A 17,704-nucleotide genomic window follows, 5' to 3' on the forward strand; every position below is an offset into this window, starting at 1 on the left:
GCGTAAATAGATACAAATATAGAAACAGGGGAATCAGCACATTTGTACACCTGGTAATTAACAATACGATAAGAAAGCATTTTGGTTTTGTTTATTCAATTTGAAAGTTTTAATCTATTATAACTGATCAAAAATCTATCGAAGGGTCAATTAAGAGGAGGAGGAGGAGCGTTATTTTCCAAAACCGTTGAGATATTTCCTGACAGTTTTTCTAATTTAAGTATTAGTGTTTTAAGTTACGAAATTGAAGATTATTTTTACAGGTGCCATTTAAAATGGAAAATGAAATTCCTTGAGATTACATCAGCCAAACCCACAAAGCCCAGCTGTACTTAGCCTTGCCCATGTGATGCAGATGGATCATATTTTTGTAATATGACATCATGGGCTACAGAAAGCACACATAATATAAAAAGGCGATTCCAGACTCGAGGAGCCTTAGAGAGCTGGCTCTTTAAAGCAGCCCTTGAGAGAACTAACAGGAGCATGGAAATGTAAACGTTTTAAAAGGTTTCAGCTATGAAGTCCAAAGGGAGGTCATTCAGAAGAGCAGGTGGAGGTTGGATAAGCAGGGCTACAGTGCCCTCTACTGGGCAACAGCTGTTTCTGTGACTTTCTGAAAACAATGCTACAATATCCATGTCTGCATCTAGCTCACATTTGGAGATCTTGCTAATCAACCAAGTCACGATCAGTTCAGAAATATTCTCTGTAAAATCAGTGTTGACTGTATTCTTCTGCAAATTAAAGTGACATTAGAAAATGTTCCTCTATATCAGTGGTAGTCAACCTGGTCCCTACCGCCCACTAGTGGGTGTTCCAACTTTCATAGCAATAGCAATAGCAGTTAGACTTACATACCGCTTCATAGGGCTTTCAGCCCTCTCTAAGCGGTTTACAGAGTCAGCATATTGCCCCCAACAATCCGGGTCCTCATTTTACCCACCTCGGAAGGATGGAAGGCTGGGTCAACCTTGAGCCGGTGAGATTTGAACCGCTGAACTGCAGATAGCAGTCAGCTGAAGTGGCCTGCAGTACTGCACCCTAACCACTGCGCCACCTCGGCTCCTTTCATGGTAGGCGGTAGGGGTTTTGTCAGATACTGAAGCACTTTCCTTTTTTTTAATTTAATTGACTTTTTTAAAAAAATGTCATAGCATTATTTAAAAACATTTTCATTCGTTTTTCATAAAATCACCATTACTGTGGAACCGGTGGGCGGTTAGAAAGTTTTACTACTAACTGAGATACAAAAGTGGGCGGTAGGTATAAAAAGGTTGACTACCCCTGCTCTCTCTATATAAATATTTACAGTCTTCAGCAAATGAGGCAAGAAAATAATCTCATTAATCCAAAGAGGTTGAGCACTATAAACTCATTTGAAAAAGCATTTTTGGGGGTTAGTCCCACATTCCCAAAGTAACAGGTTTGCTTGGCTATCCATCCTAAGTGCACATTCCTATGCTTTCAAAGTTTAACACATACACATCCAAAATTCTGAAATTATAGGAAACCAAGAAACAGAGAAACTGTTTAGTCAAAAACATCCATCATGGACCTTGGCATTTTCTAATGTACACTGGGTAACTGGAGCTGGAGGCTTCCAATGCTGCCAGTTCTGCTATATAATTTTAGAACTCTCGAGAATCTATTTAAATAAGTCATGGCTATCGAATAATGCTCCCCGTCCCACTTCTAAATGAATAGTATATATAATGCAGTCAAGGGATTAAGTTTTTCTAGTACCTAAGAAAGAAAATCTCCGTTAAGTTCCTGCATCTTTTTCTGGCAAGAAAGTGGCACAATAATCTCTAAATGGTCTCTCGTGTCCTTTGGTGGCAATTTAAATCAGTTAATTGTGGCAATCATCTTTCTTTGTCAAATTGTAGGGTTGGCTCCATTAGTAGAAAGAGAGAGTGGTATTGTTTTAGTTCAATCCTCATCTATACAGTCTTGTTCCCAGGCTAATCAGAGAGAAATACAGAACTTGCACTTCTAAAAGCCGAAAAACCTGTTGGTGTAGCCGGGGTTTTAGCCTGCCAAAGAATAAATTGCAAACAAACAATAATAACCATTAACTAGCACTACATCAATATATACATACTTTTTGAACAGTGTCAGTATGAATGTCAGTTTCGGTTTAAAATATGCATTAAAATGCTTCAAATCCTAGGAAAAGGCGTTACTTTTATTTTACGACAAACATTTACCTGCAGCTGCACTATACACTATACACAAGGAGTTGTGTACCCAGTGGTGGGATTCAGCCAGTTCGCACCTATTCAGGAGAACCAGTTGGTAACTTTCTAAGTAGTTCAGAGAACCGATGGTTGGAAGAAATCTCCTTTTGTTTTTTTCCACTTTACAGGGCTAATCCTGTAAGGAAGGCAGGAAGGAAACATTCTAGTGTTGTTTCTAGCCTAATCTTTATTGACCTGCTTACAGAAACTGCCTCTCCGGTTAACCCTTATGACATTGTAACAGCTAAGGCGAAGCGCCCATCGATCTGAGTGATGTTGAGTTGGCCACGCCCACCCAGTCACATGACCGCTGAGCCCCACCTACCCAGATAGTCATTAGGGCAGAGAACTGGTTGTTAAATTATTTGAATCCCACCACTGTGTGTACCAGCCTTCTTGCAACACAGAAACCTTAAGCTGCAGGTTTTACCTGTTGCAAGTCACTGGTAGCAACAAATACATGTCCCAATGACCGCTAAAGCTAGGCATAGTCCTGTTTGCCACAGCGAAAACAGAACACGCTGAAATGTTGCCATTTTTGAAACATTTCACTGAAAGCATTAACCACCACCACAACAACAAAAAAATACTGGGGAAGTGACCCCATCATGGCCCGAAACCAAAGCAAATGTTTGCAGGAACTCCTGAGAAATGTAAGTGCTGAGCTCACAACATTCTAATTATAACATTTGATTTTCCAAAGGTTCGTGGAGGGGTAGAACTAAGACCCTGCTTTAGGAAAGCCGACTGAGAAAGCCTGCCAAATGGCCCCAAGGAATTTCGATTAGAATTTTACAGAATAAAATAAATTGAGTCGGAGAGGGGTGTTATTTAAAAGCCAGAGTGAGGGGCCATAACTGACATTCATCCCGGTTCCATATAAACAAGTGAAAGAGGTGTGTGTGTGTGTGTGTGTGTGTGTAAAACCGAGGTTATTGTGGTCGCACAAGGATGTCAAAACTTCATATACATGGTATGCTGTAAACCCAAACGCAATGTTTTAAAATACAAGGAGGACTGGGAATTATTACTGGGAAAATAGGAATAAATTAGAAAGCTAAAATAATGCAGCAAATATTAAAGGGAAACAATACATCAGTTACTGTGAAGTGATGACAAGGAGAGAAAAATCCAGCTCATTAAAAAGGATGCTAGGTTTGCCCAAATATTTCAGTTTCCTCTCCGAAGGCACCACTGAAGGAATTTCTGATCTATCTCCCACTGTTGACCCCAATGGTATCAATGTCAGTGCTAACAATGCCACTTCTCACAAGTCCTCCAGTCACATCTGTGATGTGATTGATGTTTTGCTCCCCCTACTTCATCCCACATCCTCCTCCATCCCTGCAAGCTGTCAACTAAGCTATTTGGGGATATGAGTTTAGCACCCTTTCAAAAGAACATTAAACATGTTATTTAGAAATGGCTCTGATAATTAACAACCTGAATCCAATGAGGGGGCGATTGTTTCAGAGGGCAAGAACAATGACAGAGAAGGCCTGCTTTTTAGGGCCCACCACATGGCATCACTTCCCCAAGGGGACCCATGAAATGTCCTCAGGACCTGGAGCATGCTGTCTCTACCAGATTTGGTGGGATGAGTGGAAATCATTGGGGATGAGCCAGGGGTGGGTTGCTGCCAGCATTACTCCTGGTTTGGTGCGGAAAAATGGTTCTGCAATGAAAATTATTCTGTGCATGAACAGAACCGAAAATCAAGATGGTGGCACTGTAGGAGAACCTGTTCAGGAGCGCGGCAGGCCTAGGTCGCTGCCGGTTCCAGCGACCCAGGCCACCAAGTTACTATCTATTTGGCCAAACCAGTCTGAACCGGTAGGAACCCACCTCTGGGATAAGCTGTCCTGCAGATCACCTGACCTCAAAACACACGGGGTCTTAAAATTGGCAATGGGTACCTTGGATGGCACCTGGAAACCTATTCAAAGCAAACACAATTCATGTAGTAATGGTATTATGTAGGTATACGATGGTGTGCCCCAAACTGAAGCTTCCAAATGTTCTTCAAGGATCATCCCATGTAGTCCAACCAGGAATATATTTATTGATTTCATCATATTTGTTTAGCCATCCATTGTACAACATAGAATTTTAGGCCGTCTGCAATAAATATAGAAATGGGCACAAACGGCCACAAGCAGAGTGCCCAGAGAGATGGGTGGGCCTGCTTGCAACAGCATATTTATTTATTTATTTATTTATTTATTCATTCATTCATTCATTCATTCATTCATTCATTCATTCATTCATTTATTTATTTATTTATTTATTTATTTGTCTTGTATGCCGCCCACTCCTGGAGGACTCCGGGCGGCTCACAAAAGACAAGGGAAAGGGGGAAAACGAGACAAAGACAACATATTAAAAACAAAACCAACATTCACAATTTCCATGGAGGTAAATGCTTCTCAGCCCCCCCCCCCGCCTGCTGGAACAGCCAGGACTTGGTGGCTTTGCGGAAGGCCGGGAGGGTAGTAAGGATCCGGATCTCAACAGGGAGCTCGTTCCAGAGGGCCGGAGCTGCAAATAGAGAAGGCCCTCCCCCGGGGAGTCGCCAGCTGACATTGGCTGGCAGATGGAATCCGGAGGAGACCCAACCTGTGCGATCTAATTGGTCTGAGAGAGGTAATCGGCAGGAGGCGGTCTCTCAGGTACCCAGGTCCGATGCCATGTAGGGCTTTATAGGTAGCGACCAGCACCTTGAAGCGGATTCGGAGACTAATAGGCATAAAACATCAAATAAGATTTAGTGAAAGCCTAATATAGACCATGGAGCAACATTACTGAATAATATTAGATCACATTCCTCACAAAAACTGAGGTGGAAAATATTAAAACCAGAAACAGCTAAAAACAACTTTGAGCTAGCTCACCTGTGAGCTGGCGATAAGACACAAGCAGTGTCTTGAGGACGTGTCATATAAAAAAATGTTACCAGGGCACATTCGTGCCACTTTTGAGTTTACAAGGATGAGCTTTCAGCCCTAAGAGATAGTTTGGTGGGTGTCTGATTACAAAATGGCTGTATTACAGTGGTGGGATTCAAATAATTTAACAACCGGTTCTCTGCCCTAATGACCATCTGGGTAGGTGGGGCTCAGTGGTCATGTGACTGGGTGGGCGTGGCCAACTCAAGGTCACTCAGGTCGATGGACGCTTTGCCTTAGCTGTTACAATGTCATAAGGGTTAACTGGAGAGGCAGTTTCTGTAAGCAGGTCAATAAAGATTAGGCTAGAAACAACACCAGAATGTTTCCTTCCTGCCTTCCTTACAGGATTAGCCCTGTAAAGTGGGAAAAAACAAAAGGAGATTTCTTCCAACAACCGGTTCTCTGAACTACTTAAAAAGTTATCAACCGGTTCTCCCAAATAGGTGCGAACTGGCTGAATCCCACCACTGCTGTATTACTATACAGTTTTTCTGTTTCTGCTTTGTCAGGCAAAACTAATGAATGGTAGCAGTCTTTCACTGTTTGAAGACCTGATTACATTTGCCACCAGCGGTGGGATTCAAATTTTTTTACTATTAGTTCTATGGGCGTGGCTTGGTGGATGTGGCAGGGAAAGGATACTGCAAAATCCCCATTTCCTCCCAATCAGCTGGGACTCAGGAGGCAGAAAATAGATGGGGGCAGGGCCAGTCAGTGGTATTTACCAGTTCTCCAAACTACTCAAAATTTCCGTTACTGGTTCTCCATAACTGGTCAGAATCTACTGAATATCACCTCTGCTTGACCCCTATGAGTAGACTATCTATCAACATAGATCCTGCATGGACAAGTATAATCAAATACACAACCCAATTATGCACAATACCATAGGTTAAAACATAATAGGTATATAACTTTATTGGAAATATACTGTATATACTCGAGTATAAGCCTAGTTTTTCTGCCCACTTTTTGGGCTGAAAAAAGCCGCCTCGGCTTATACTCGAGTCAGTGAAAAATTTGCCCGAAATGGAGGAGAAAAAGGGGCAGGGCCATGCCGCTGGGTGACGCTCGTGAATGGCCCAGTGCCCCTGTGAGTTTCCCCTCCCTCTGTGTCAGTTTGCCGCGCAGCGCGCACCGCACCATCCCCCCTCCTCACGTTCTAATGTAATGCAGGGCTGTCTTACGATTCCCCTTCCTCCCCCTCCTGCCGCTCTGCAACAATGTCCCACCTCCTCCTTGTTATGGCAAGCAGCCACATAGCGATGTCCCACCTCCTCTGGTACAGTGATCCAATGATAGGAATCACTGTGCCGTGTGTCATAGGAGGCGGGACATCGCTCCCGCGGCTGCACGGGACATCATCATCACAGCGGGACATCAGCATCATGAGGTGAGTGAAGTATTTCATTGAATACACCGCTAGTTTACTGTTTTTCTTTGAAATAAATATTCAAAAACATTATTGGTATCTATTTTTATTTTTGAAATTTACCGGTAGCTGCTGCATTTCCCACCCTAGGCTTATACTCGAGTCAATAACTTTTCCAGTTTTTTGTGGTAAAATTAGGTGCCTCGGCTTATATTCGGGTCGGCCTATACTCGAGTATATACGGTACACTTGAATACTATTTGCATTAGATTAAGTATATAAAAGAATTGCAATTATTTATTATTTACTATTGAAATGATATACTAATTTTGTTGTATCTTTGTTATTATTGTTGTATCTATTTGGAAGCTGGTGAAAGCAATATTTATGTCAGATGACAGCAAATGCTTCGGTGAGATGGTGTTTTTTTTTTTTTTTTGTTAACTAACAAAACCTGACAAAGAATGGTTTATCTTAACTATGCTTGAAAGAAGGGAACTTTAAATGGCAATAATTTCAGGTTTGGGTGTTACACAAAAATGCAGACAATGGGAATTATTGTTTTTCTTGCAGATCCAGCAGAGGAATAGAATGGAGTGAATAGCCCAGATCTCTCTTAGGCTCATTCCCCTGAGCTGTAAAATACAATATCCAAATCAAAGATGGTATTCAGCAGGTTCTGACCACTTCTGGAGAGCCAGTAGCGGAAAATTTGAATGGTTTGGAGAACTAGTAAACACCACCTCTGACTGACCCCGCCCCCATCTATTCTCTGCCTCCCAGCTGATTGGGAAGAAATGGGGATTTTGCAGTAACCTTCCCCTGGAGTGGGGAGGGAATGGAGATTTTAAAGTATCTTTCCCCTGCCATACCCACCAAACCACGCCCACAGAACCAGTAGTAATCTTTTTTGAATCCCACCACTGATCCAAACACATCTGTTATAAGAAAAATCCATGTGTTTTTCAGTTCCATCTTGTTGAGTTATTATTGTTACATCTCAAGAAAATATCAATTGTTTTTGCCATCTATTTATCGCAAGCTTTAAAGATATGCCTGGTTAGTTGGGGAACAGAAAGTTGGGTTTTTCATAGCGTCTCAAAAGTAATTCTCAATCACACAATTCTAAAACAACCACATTCCTTGATTACCAACATTAATCAGAATGTTTTAATTCTACAACTTTTTCATTCGTACAGCTGTGTCCCATTATGCTCTAGCAACATTCTTTCTATTGTAAAGGTATAGTTGGGGTTGTGTGAGATTTGTTTTTAAAAAGTGACTCCATAAAAATTGAGTTTTAATAAGGTTGTTTAAACCAGTCATTAATCTGAGTCCTGGCTAAATGTATGTTTATATATACTGTATGTGTATATACAAAGGCACTGAATCATGACTCTGATTAACAACAATTTTAAACAATTCCATTTTGATATAATCAGAAGTTTGCCGATTATGTTAATTTTGAATTTTTTCTCATTTATAACCTAAGGAAACATGAACATGCTCTTAAAAGTGCTCCAAGAATCAGAAAAGCAAACCAAGGATATTCTGGCAAAATCCACAGGGAATTCAGCAGAGTTAAAACATAGCTGATGTTCACATCTATACATCTATCGGCGGGGGGGGGGGGATGGATTCTTTTTTGATGAGAACAGATAATGAGAAATAATTAGGGTAGAATAGCTCAAATATTACGTAGCACCTATGCACCTCAGCTATTATCTGGAAATGGAGGAAGAAATATAAAATAAAATGTCACACTTTGGATAATGGAACCTTGGAAAAAATAGCTATGAAAAGGGCAAAAACAATGGAATGTACAAATGTCACTTCCTGAATAGTTCCAAAGTAATTCAAGACTTACCGGTAGATATTTTCATTCTTTTAAAGTTACCCTAGAAAAGGAAAATTGCTAGCCAAAATAAAAATGTGGACAAAAAGAGCAAAGTGCAGTCAATTGCCTTCTCCAATTTCAATCTTTAAAGCAAAGTATTTTTATCCATGGAAGACCAATACACCATTACCGAATGCCAGTTGATTCACATCTTTACCCTTTCCAATGCATATGAAAATTATCCATTAATATTTTTTTCTTCTTTTCTTCAGAAAGTTGGCTTGTGGGCCTGAGAAACAGGTTTTTCCAAAAGCCATCTTCGAAAAATGTTAGACAAATCTTTATTACTTTTTAATACAGATATATTTTAATACACGCTTTTTAATTCAAATGTTTAACCCCTAATATCAAGAAAGCAGTTCTAAGAAATCTACACAAATACCACCTATGTATATTTTGCCTCTTGGTAAGATTTCAAATATTTTTATATATATTCCAAATTGATTGGGACGGTATAAAGATATTCCTGACATAGGATTTTAACTGGTCTCATGAGGTTCACCGACAAATGCGCGCTGGACAAAAGCACGCCCGACAAAACCGCGGCTACAAAACCGTGAGTTCTAAATCACGCTGACGAATGAGTGTAGAAGTGCGCTGACAACAGCGCGCTGACAGAAGCGCACTCTAAACCTAACCATGAACCTAACCATGAACCTAACCCTGAACCTAACCCTAAGCCTAACCCTAAGCCTAACCCTAAACCTAATCCTGAACCTAACCCTGAACCTAACCCTTACCTTAACTTAAATTGTGCTTCTGTCGGCGCGCTGTTGTCAGCACACTGTTGTGGGTGCGTTGATGACATTGTGGTTTTGTCGCTGCGGTTTCGGCGGCACGCTTTTGTCATGCATGCATTTGTCGGGTCACGGTCTCATGGTACTTGCTGTTTGCAACAGTTCTGCAGTATGTCAATATGCTGTCCCATTAGGTTTCACTTTTAATAGCATTTACTTTCTTGACTTCTTATCTTCTAAAGTAGCTCAGCTTTTCACTGATCTTCAATTATTATAATCCTCTTTCTATTTGGATTCCAAGATAAGGTGTGATTGTGGGCTTTAATCTCAAAGCACTCACTGAGCTTCTTGGGAGATCTTGTCTCCTTTATCTCCTTGCCCATTCACATGTTCTGTGAGTACAACGCATAAATTATTTTTCCATCTATTGTTTTGTTGCATAGATCTGATTTACTTTTTTGGGGAAAAATTGCTGCTGTAAATACTTAATGTCCTTATTCCAAGTATTGGCCACCTGCTTTAGTCCATAAATGCTCTTTTTGAAGTTTCATTGTGAAATTCTGCCATCCTTGAGATTTACCTTATTGAGATGGGGAAAAAAATATGATGCACTCAAAACTCCCAATCCTCATAATGCTTTGGATACATGCCACTGCAATTCCGGAATAAAATTGCTACCCAAATAAAAAGGAATAGCAATAGACTTATATACCACTTGCTTTATAGGCCTCTCTAAGCAGTTTTCAGAGTCAGCCTATTGCCCCCAACAATATAGGTCCTCATTTTACCCACCTCAGAAGAATGGAAAGCTGAGTCAACCTTGAGCCTGGTGAGATTTGAACTGCCAAACTGCAGTCAGCCAGCAGTCAGCAGAAGTAGCCTGCAGTGCTGCACTCTAACCACTGCACCACCGCAGCTCTTGAAAAGGAAACACATTAATTTCTGGGAACTTTGCATTGGAGAGCTGTGTCTGGTTTCCTTCTCTCCGAAAAAGGTTTTCTGTTGCTACTGTTGTTGTTTTGTTTTTTTATGTATGATACAGCAGATGATCCCAAAGCAGTGGTGGGTTTCAAAAATTGTTCGAACCTACTCTGTGGGTGTGGCCTCCTTTGTGGGAGTGGCTTGCTGCCCATGTGACCGGATGGGAGTGGCTTGCCGCCCATGTGACCGGATATGAAGATGCCGATGACACTTGTCAGAACCACCTTAAATTACCTCACACACAGCACTGGCATGCATAAGAATATGATGTAAACTTGTTTTTTAAAAGGCATCTTTGGTTTGCGTTAAAACAACCTCAACACACGCAATGTTCTGATTGCACCACAAACGCAGTAGTCATCCTTACCTTTCACAGAGGCCCTGAGTTTTACAAATATGAGCATGATAGTGTAGAATAATCATATCCAAGGACCAGTGGTGGGTTTCAAAAAAGTTTGGAACCTCTTCTGTGGGTGTGGCCTGCTTTCCGGGTCCACTGGTGGAACCTCTTCTAACTGGTTCAGTAGATTTGACGAACTGGTTCTACCGAATAGGTGCGAACTGGTAGGAACCCACCTCTGTCCCAAAGGTTCTTGCCCATCAGCACTTCTATGTAAGCCTGACCAGGAGGCGGAGAAGTAAATTTAAACTTGACTTCCTCTTAATCCAGTTTAGAACAAAAGGGTCCGTTCTGTGAAAAATGTGTCCCTTTTCTGTACTTTTTGCAGACATGCTACTGCTATGTAAACCTGAAAGGGGATGGCAAAGAGCCAGAGAGCAAGGAAGGATGTTCTACAGATTACAGCAGGCAGCTCAACCAAATGCTCACTGCGTCCTTTTGCAGAAATGACTAGACTCACCTACTGTAGACTCCACAGTATGTATCACTTCCCAGGGACAATTTAATGGGGAAATGGAGGCTGGAACTTCTTTCTCCTGTAGCTTAGTGGCTTGGTTAAACACAGCAAGGAGGGTATCCCATGGAATTGATCTTTGCCTAGATTTGGAATAAAACCCTCTGTGGAGCAGAGTGGGATGGCAAAAGGATGATCTACCTCTCCTAGTCTGTCTTCCACTCCCCCTAGCCATTCACTTGATTGCCATTGTCAGAGTTTGTTGCAGAAAAATCAAATCCAGAGAGCACACACCGATAAGTGATTCAGCTAGATCCATTAACTTCTCTATATACATAATAACAGACGAATAAATGTACAATACCAATAGTAGATTTTTTCAACCTGGTAGAAGTTACAAGCAGAACACAAGCAGGAGAGGAGTTTCATCTCAGAGTTCAGAGCAGGCAGAGCTTCATTTCCAGCTTAATACAGACAAGACTAGTTTCAGTTTCAATTCTCAGCACAGCACAGAGCTGCAGGGCTAAACCACGCCCAGGCGCCAATCTGTTTCAGCTCCCATTGGCCAGGCGCCAATCTGTTTCAGCTCCCATTGGCTGATCTGTTGCCATGCCTATTTATTGGATGGCTTTGTTACCATGTCTCTCCCACTCATAAATATTCTAACAGTCTTCCACAATTTTAGATTGCAGGACAATTGAGCTGCATGGACATATTTCCTTGAGATCCAAATACTAAGTGCGTTTCAGCATCATGTTGTGATTGCCTTCAGGCTCCATGCAAAGCAACCACAGGTATTTCTTTCAATATACCTGGGAATAAAAAGAAAGGAAGGTTCAGCCTTCACCTGTCACCATTTCCATTTCTTTACTACCCTTACTTTATGATGCTGACATAGTTTCTTCCTTTTTCTTCCCAAAGAAAATATCATGTTGGAATTTTTTCTGATAAACCCTCAGCAGAGGTGGGTTCCTACCAGTTCACACCTATTCGGTAGAACCGGTTCGTCAAATCTACCAAACCGGTTAGAAGAGGTTCCACCAGTGGACCCAGAAAGCAGGCCACACCTACAGAAGAGGTTCCAAAAAATTTTGAAACCCACCACTCTCTCTCTCTCTCTCCCTCTCTCTCTCTTTCACACACACACAGAGACAGACTCACACAGAGAGAGAAAGAGAAAGAGAAAGAAAGGAAGAAAGGAAGAAAGAAAAAAAGAAAGAAAAAGTGAGAGAGAGATGAAAGAAAAAAAGGAAAAAGGGACAGAGAGACAAAAGGAAGGAAAGAGAGAGTGAGAGAGAGAGAGAGAGAGAGAGAGAGAGAAAGAAAGAAAGAAAGAAAGAAAGAAAGAAAGAAAGAAAGAAAGAAAGAAAGAAAGAAAGAAAACACATGGCCGGCAAGCCACTCCCACCAGGTCATATGGCCAGCAAGCCACTCCCAGAAAGGAGGCCACACCCATAGAGTAGGTTCGAAAAATTTTTGAAACCCACCACTGACCCACAGCATCCATAGTACAATGCAGAGCTAAATTTCTTCAACCAGAAAAGAGGGTCAACATGCCAATCAGAACTGAGCAGGTCTCTGAACATTGGAAAAACTCTTCTTCTACATAAATTACAACTTTCAAATAAGAGGAGCTCTTCCATTTTTCATCAGAAAACAACATTTTTTTCAGCTAAATCACCTTGACCTGGCTTCGGCCTGCCCCAGCCATAGATCAGGAAAACATGATGGAGACTCTGATATATGAGAAAAGTTCTTGACAATCAGGAAATAGATCATCCTGGGAGTGGAGCAAGAAGATGAGATGGATGAGACCTAGATCTGCCCTTCTGAATTTATAAATCCTAGTGACTGCTCCATCTCACTGAGACTTCCATATAGGATGGAGGACATGACTTTTTGATGTGTACTACAGATAATCCTCAATGTACGACCATAATTGGACCCAAAATTTTGGTTGCTAAGTGAGACATTTGTTCTGTGAAATTTCCCCCCTTTTATGAGCTTTCTTGCCACAGTTGTTAAGTGAATCACTGCACTTGTTGAATTAGTAACATGGTTGTTAAGTGAATCTGGCTTCCCCATTGACTTGGCTTGTCAGAAGGTTGCAAAAAGAGTTCACATGATCCCGGGATACTGCAACTGTCATAAATGTGTCAAAAGTAGATTTTACAGTTAATTGCACAGTTCTATAGGCTTTGCCCTAGTATCTACCATCTGAATACAAGTATTGTAATATGAACAGAACTGCGGAAGACCAGGAAGTGCAGCCCTTAAATGCACATCTTTTGGAAGCCCATCTTATTCATTTTAGTAGGACTTCCTTCCAACTTAAACAACTCAGGATCACATCCTCTGCACAGTCTACGTATCCATTTGAGGATGGAAAGGATATCCAAATCCACAACTACCTTCTAATGAAGAACAGGCAGATACATGTGGTTTGCAGGGATGATTTGGCTAGCTCGAACCTGTTTTGTCTGCTGATTCTGTTGTGCAAATGTTTCTCATAATGTTTCTAAACTTCTTCATCCTGTTTCGCTCTCAGTCCAGAAATACGCTTAGAAACGTACAAGTCACCAATTAAAAGGCCATTCAACTCTAAACACAAATCAGAATTCAATATCTTATTAGTGATATGCTGCTCTATAAGTGCTAAATAGGCTTTCTTGATTCAGGGAAAACACAATATATACTTTAACATGTTGTAATGGCACTTATCAATTTGAAGTACAATGCTCAAAAAAAAACCCAGGAAAAAACCCTTTCCCTTTTTTCAAGCAAACTAAAATAGATCCATTTGCAGATGAGAAATATTAGAACGGGGCACAGAGCACAATCCTTGCTTTTAAAAAAAGACTTGTGCATCCATGCAAAGGTGAATTATCTTGTTATGGAACTTTGCACTTTCATCTGATTAGTAAATGGGAAAGGGTTGAAAGAAAAACATGAGTTCAAGGTGAAGGTGAAATACTCCTTCTGAACATTTCCATTTCTCAAGGAAAATGTCTACCAGGGAAAAATAAACCCTGAAGGCAGATCACTATCTATTTTACTATTTCATACTCCAACCATGTGTTGTCACTCTGTTACTTAAACATTTAGGGAGGGAGACTAGACTTCTTCCATTGCATTTTGACTCTGTATCATACATAAATATACATATGAGGGTTATGTTGTGAGAAATACTTTCATTTCTCACAAAGCTATTGTTTCTGAAGTTATCTTCCCATTTCCCATGACATGTCAGTTTAGGAAATGAGAACAGGGATGCAACACTTTCAGGGGGGCAATAATTTTTATATTAGATCAAAAGATGAAATTCAGTGGATATCCAAAATTTGGAATTATAGTTTTTTTGTTATAAGATGCATTTTAAATTCCTTCCCCCCAAAAAAACAACAACCTTACCAAACTCAAAGCTTGGTAGGAAAGCTCTTTTGGTTTCCAGAATCATTGAAGAATCCATGTTAACGGATGCTATAAACTTGGTGTGTTAGGCAGTAAAGTAATCCTCAACTTACAACCGTTCATTTAGTGACTGTTCAAAGTTACAACGGCACTGGAAAAGGTGACTGATGACTGTTTTTCACACATACCACTGTTGCAGCTTTCCCATGGGGAAGCATGTTACTAACTTAACAAACGCAATGATTTGCTTAGCAGCTGTGGCAAGAAAAGTTGTAAAATGGGGCAAACTTGCTTAACAAAAGTTTCACTTAGCAATGCTGGGTTCAATTGTGATCGTAAGGACTATCTGTACCTCTTTGTGAATTCACATTTGATTTTCAGCATTTGTTCATACAGTAAAAAGCAACCTCAGGAGGAGGGGGGTGGAATCAAATCAGCACTGATTAATACAAAGTCTGGTTAAAAATGCCAAACCTTTAAAAGACATTTTAAATTTGTATTGAATCTTTAGCAGAATCTCTATTAAAACCCATACAAATTAGATTTAAAAAATTAAAAGCTTACACCTTTTCATTTTGTTCAGCTAACTATGAGGATTTTAACTTTTTGCTCAGTAATGTTGTAGAATGCCAGTCCAGTGCCTAAAATATCATCCTGAATAGGTAGCCTCATCAGGCTTCAAATATTCTGATTAAGCTGACCACAGATGCCATTGCTGTGATGAAGAGGAGGCCATCAAGAGAAATCTCATTCATCAAGGTGAAGAACGTGTGAGAGGTCTGTTGGTTATCCCTCCCATATGGCTAGCAAGAGGCTGTTTTTTTCTGGCTCACATCCATGCAAGGAAAATGGTATATCCTTTGTTATAGATAGAATCAAAACTTGCCACAGGAAGATTTAATGACAAACACACTAGCATTATCCCTTTCTTATTTCATGTTCCTGATTTTACTCATTTCAGATATGCCCTAAACTTCTGATTCTATATGGAGCAATATTCAAAACCAGCTAAATGTTCTTATACACAAACCCTCCCCAAAGCTACATCTTTCTCAGCAAATAAGCCAACCCACTTTGTGTGTGCAGATCTTCCCAGACAACACAACTCTGAAACAATGTTTTCTAATCAACCTTTGTTCAAAACGTCCGTTTGCTTGTGCAAATCCGTTAGAGATCAATACTGTAGCAAAAATGTTCCTAGCAATATTAGTTCACATTTCGCTTAGAAAGATCAACTATTTTTTTTTTTAATCATAGAAATGAACCAGATAAAAAGTTCATGAAAATGGTTGATGTATTTTCTCAGAACTATTCAAAGAAAGGTCGGGTAATTTGCATGTCATCAGCAGAGATGCAAAGAGAAGACAGAAACTACAAAGAACCTAAAAGGCTTTAGTTAAATTCTAAAGGATATCACAATCAGGAGTGTGGATATGTGTGTGAGAGAGAGAGAGAGAAAAAAGAAAGAGAGATAAGCCTGTATTGTTCCACTTTCCATCCAAGCTGGGAAAAATTAAAAGACACTTACACTCAATTTATAATTCCCAGACGTTTATCAGTCTGAGATCAGGGTGACAGGTGTTAAGTAATTTCCTTTCAGATTAATTATTCTAAAATTTCCTATTTATATTTTTTCACATTCCTTTGAAACATACAGTCCTACCTACTCCTGCTGACATGACATTGTATTTGTGTATCTTAGAACTATAAGTGGCTGTGATGTTTGCCACACTTGCGGATCGACCATAAATCCATTTTTTTTTTCAAGTTGCCATTTTTCTCATGCTGAAACCATGTTGAAAAGATCTTACATGGTTTCAGTGCTGGGAGATTATAACGTAAACCATTTCTACATACCATGTCTGGTAATACTTTAATATAATAGCCCAGTTAATTAATGATTAACTATAGAGGACTTTCTTATACAAGCAGATATGACAGCCTTATTAATGCCGAGTGAGTTCATCATGATTACTGCTATTACAATAAACACTAAAAAATGTGGGGGATGGGGATTGGGGTACCTGGCTTCAAATGAACTTAAAACTACACAATTACACTCCTTATCTTCTGGGAAATGTAATTTCGAGTTTAGAAGCCCTGGTGGGACTTAAAATACAATCTAGTGAAATTAAGTAGAATACTCTGCATTACATTCATATTCCTGAGGGGTCCTTGATGCTTTCTCTCTCCTGATGCTTTTGAAAACGTTTCATTACCCAAACTAGGTAACATCATCAGTGCTAGTAGGACTCTTCATTTCAACCCTGACCTACAAATATTTATTCGTATTCGTATTCGTATTCCTATCTACCACATTTCAAGGAATCAATTATTAAGGCAAATTTATGCCATTTTGTCACTACAGTCCATTATAACATGAAATGGGATGTAAGCTGTTAAGGGGAAGCATTACAATGATTCTTAGCTGCCATATGAAGACATGTAACCTACAAATAGAATCCTCTGCAAATTTGATTGAAAAGTTTAAAGATGAATATTTTTTAAAAAACAAAAGCTTTAGGAGCAAAGAAAGTTCTTCCCAATTTAAATGTTTTAGTCTTTTATTGATATCAATTGTGCAGGGCATGAGAGACACATGATGACACAAATTGTTAATAGGTTGTGTTATAATTAATTCCTGTTTGGTCTTTTTTCCTACTCCTTGTTTAAAATTCTTGCCAGTTGAAGTACACGTTATTTTCTCTTGGACTTGATGTTACAAGCTGGCTGAAATAAAATTGGAAAATTGGAGTAATTAGAAGTACAGCATTAGTACAAAATTACATATAATAAAAGACTAAATGCAAGGAGGGCAGGGGAAATCTTTTCAATCATCTGCATAGAACGTAATACAGATGGAGCAGAAAAGGTTGGCTACTTTCCATTCAAGACTGAGAAACATAAGAAAATGGAAAGCAAACCAGCCAAATATGCAAGATTCAAATGAAAAGGAACATTTTTATTACACAGTGGTGGCATGAGCACTTAATGGTAAGAAGGTAAGAAGGTTTTATAAACTGGATGGGTCAAAACAAGTTCAATTAAATCCCAGCAAGATTGGATGATGAGGATGAGGATGAGGATGACGACGGTGATGTTTGGTCAGAGTCAGACAGATGTTTAGGCTGGATTTGGTCTTTTTATATGCCTATTGAGTTTTTCACAAGGACCTAGGATAGACAGATGTTGATGTTTAAAATATTTTTATCATGAGATGTAAGCTGTTCCAAATAAAGCTGTTTTTTTGCAATTGATTGATGT

Source organism: Thamnophis elegans, chromosome 3 (assembly GCF_009769535.1).
Source record: "Thamnophis elegans isolate rThaEle1 chromosome 3, rThaEle1.pri, whole genome shotgun sequence".
NCBI classification, from domain to species: domain Eukaryota; kingdom Metazoa; phylum Chordata; class Lepidosauria; order Squamata; family Colubridae; genus Thamnophis; species Thamnophis elegans.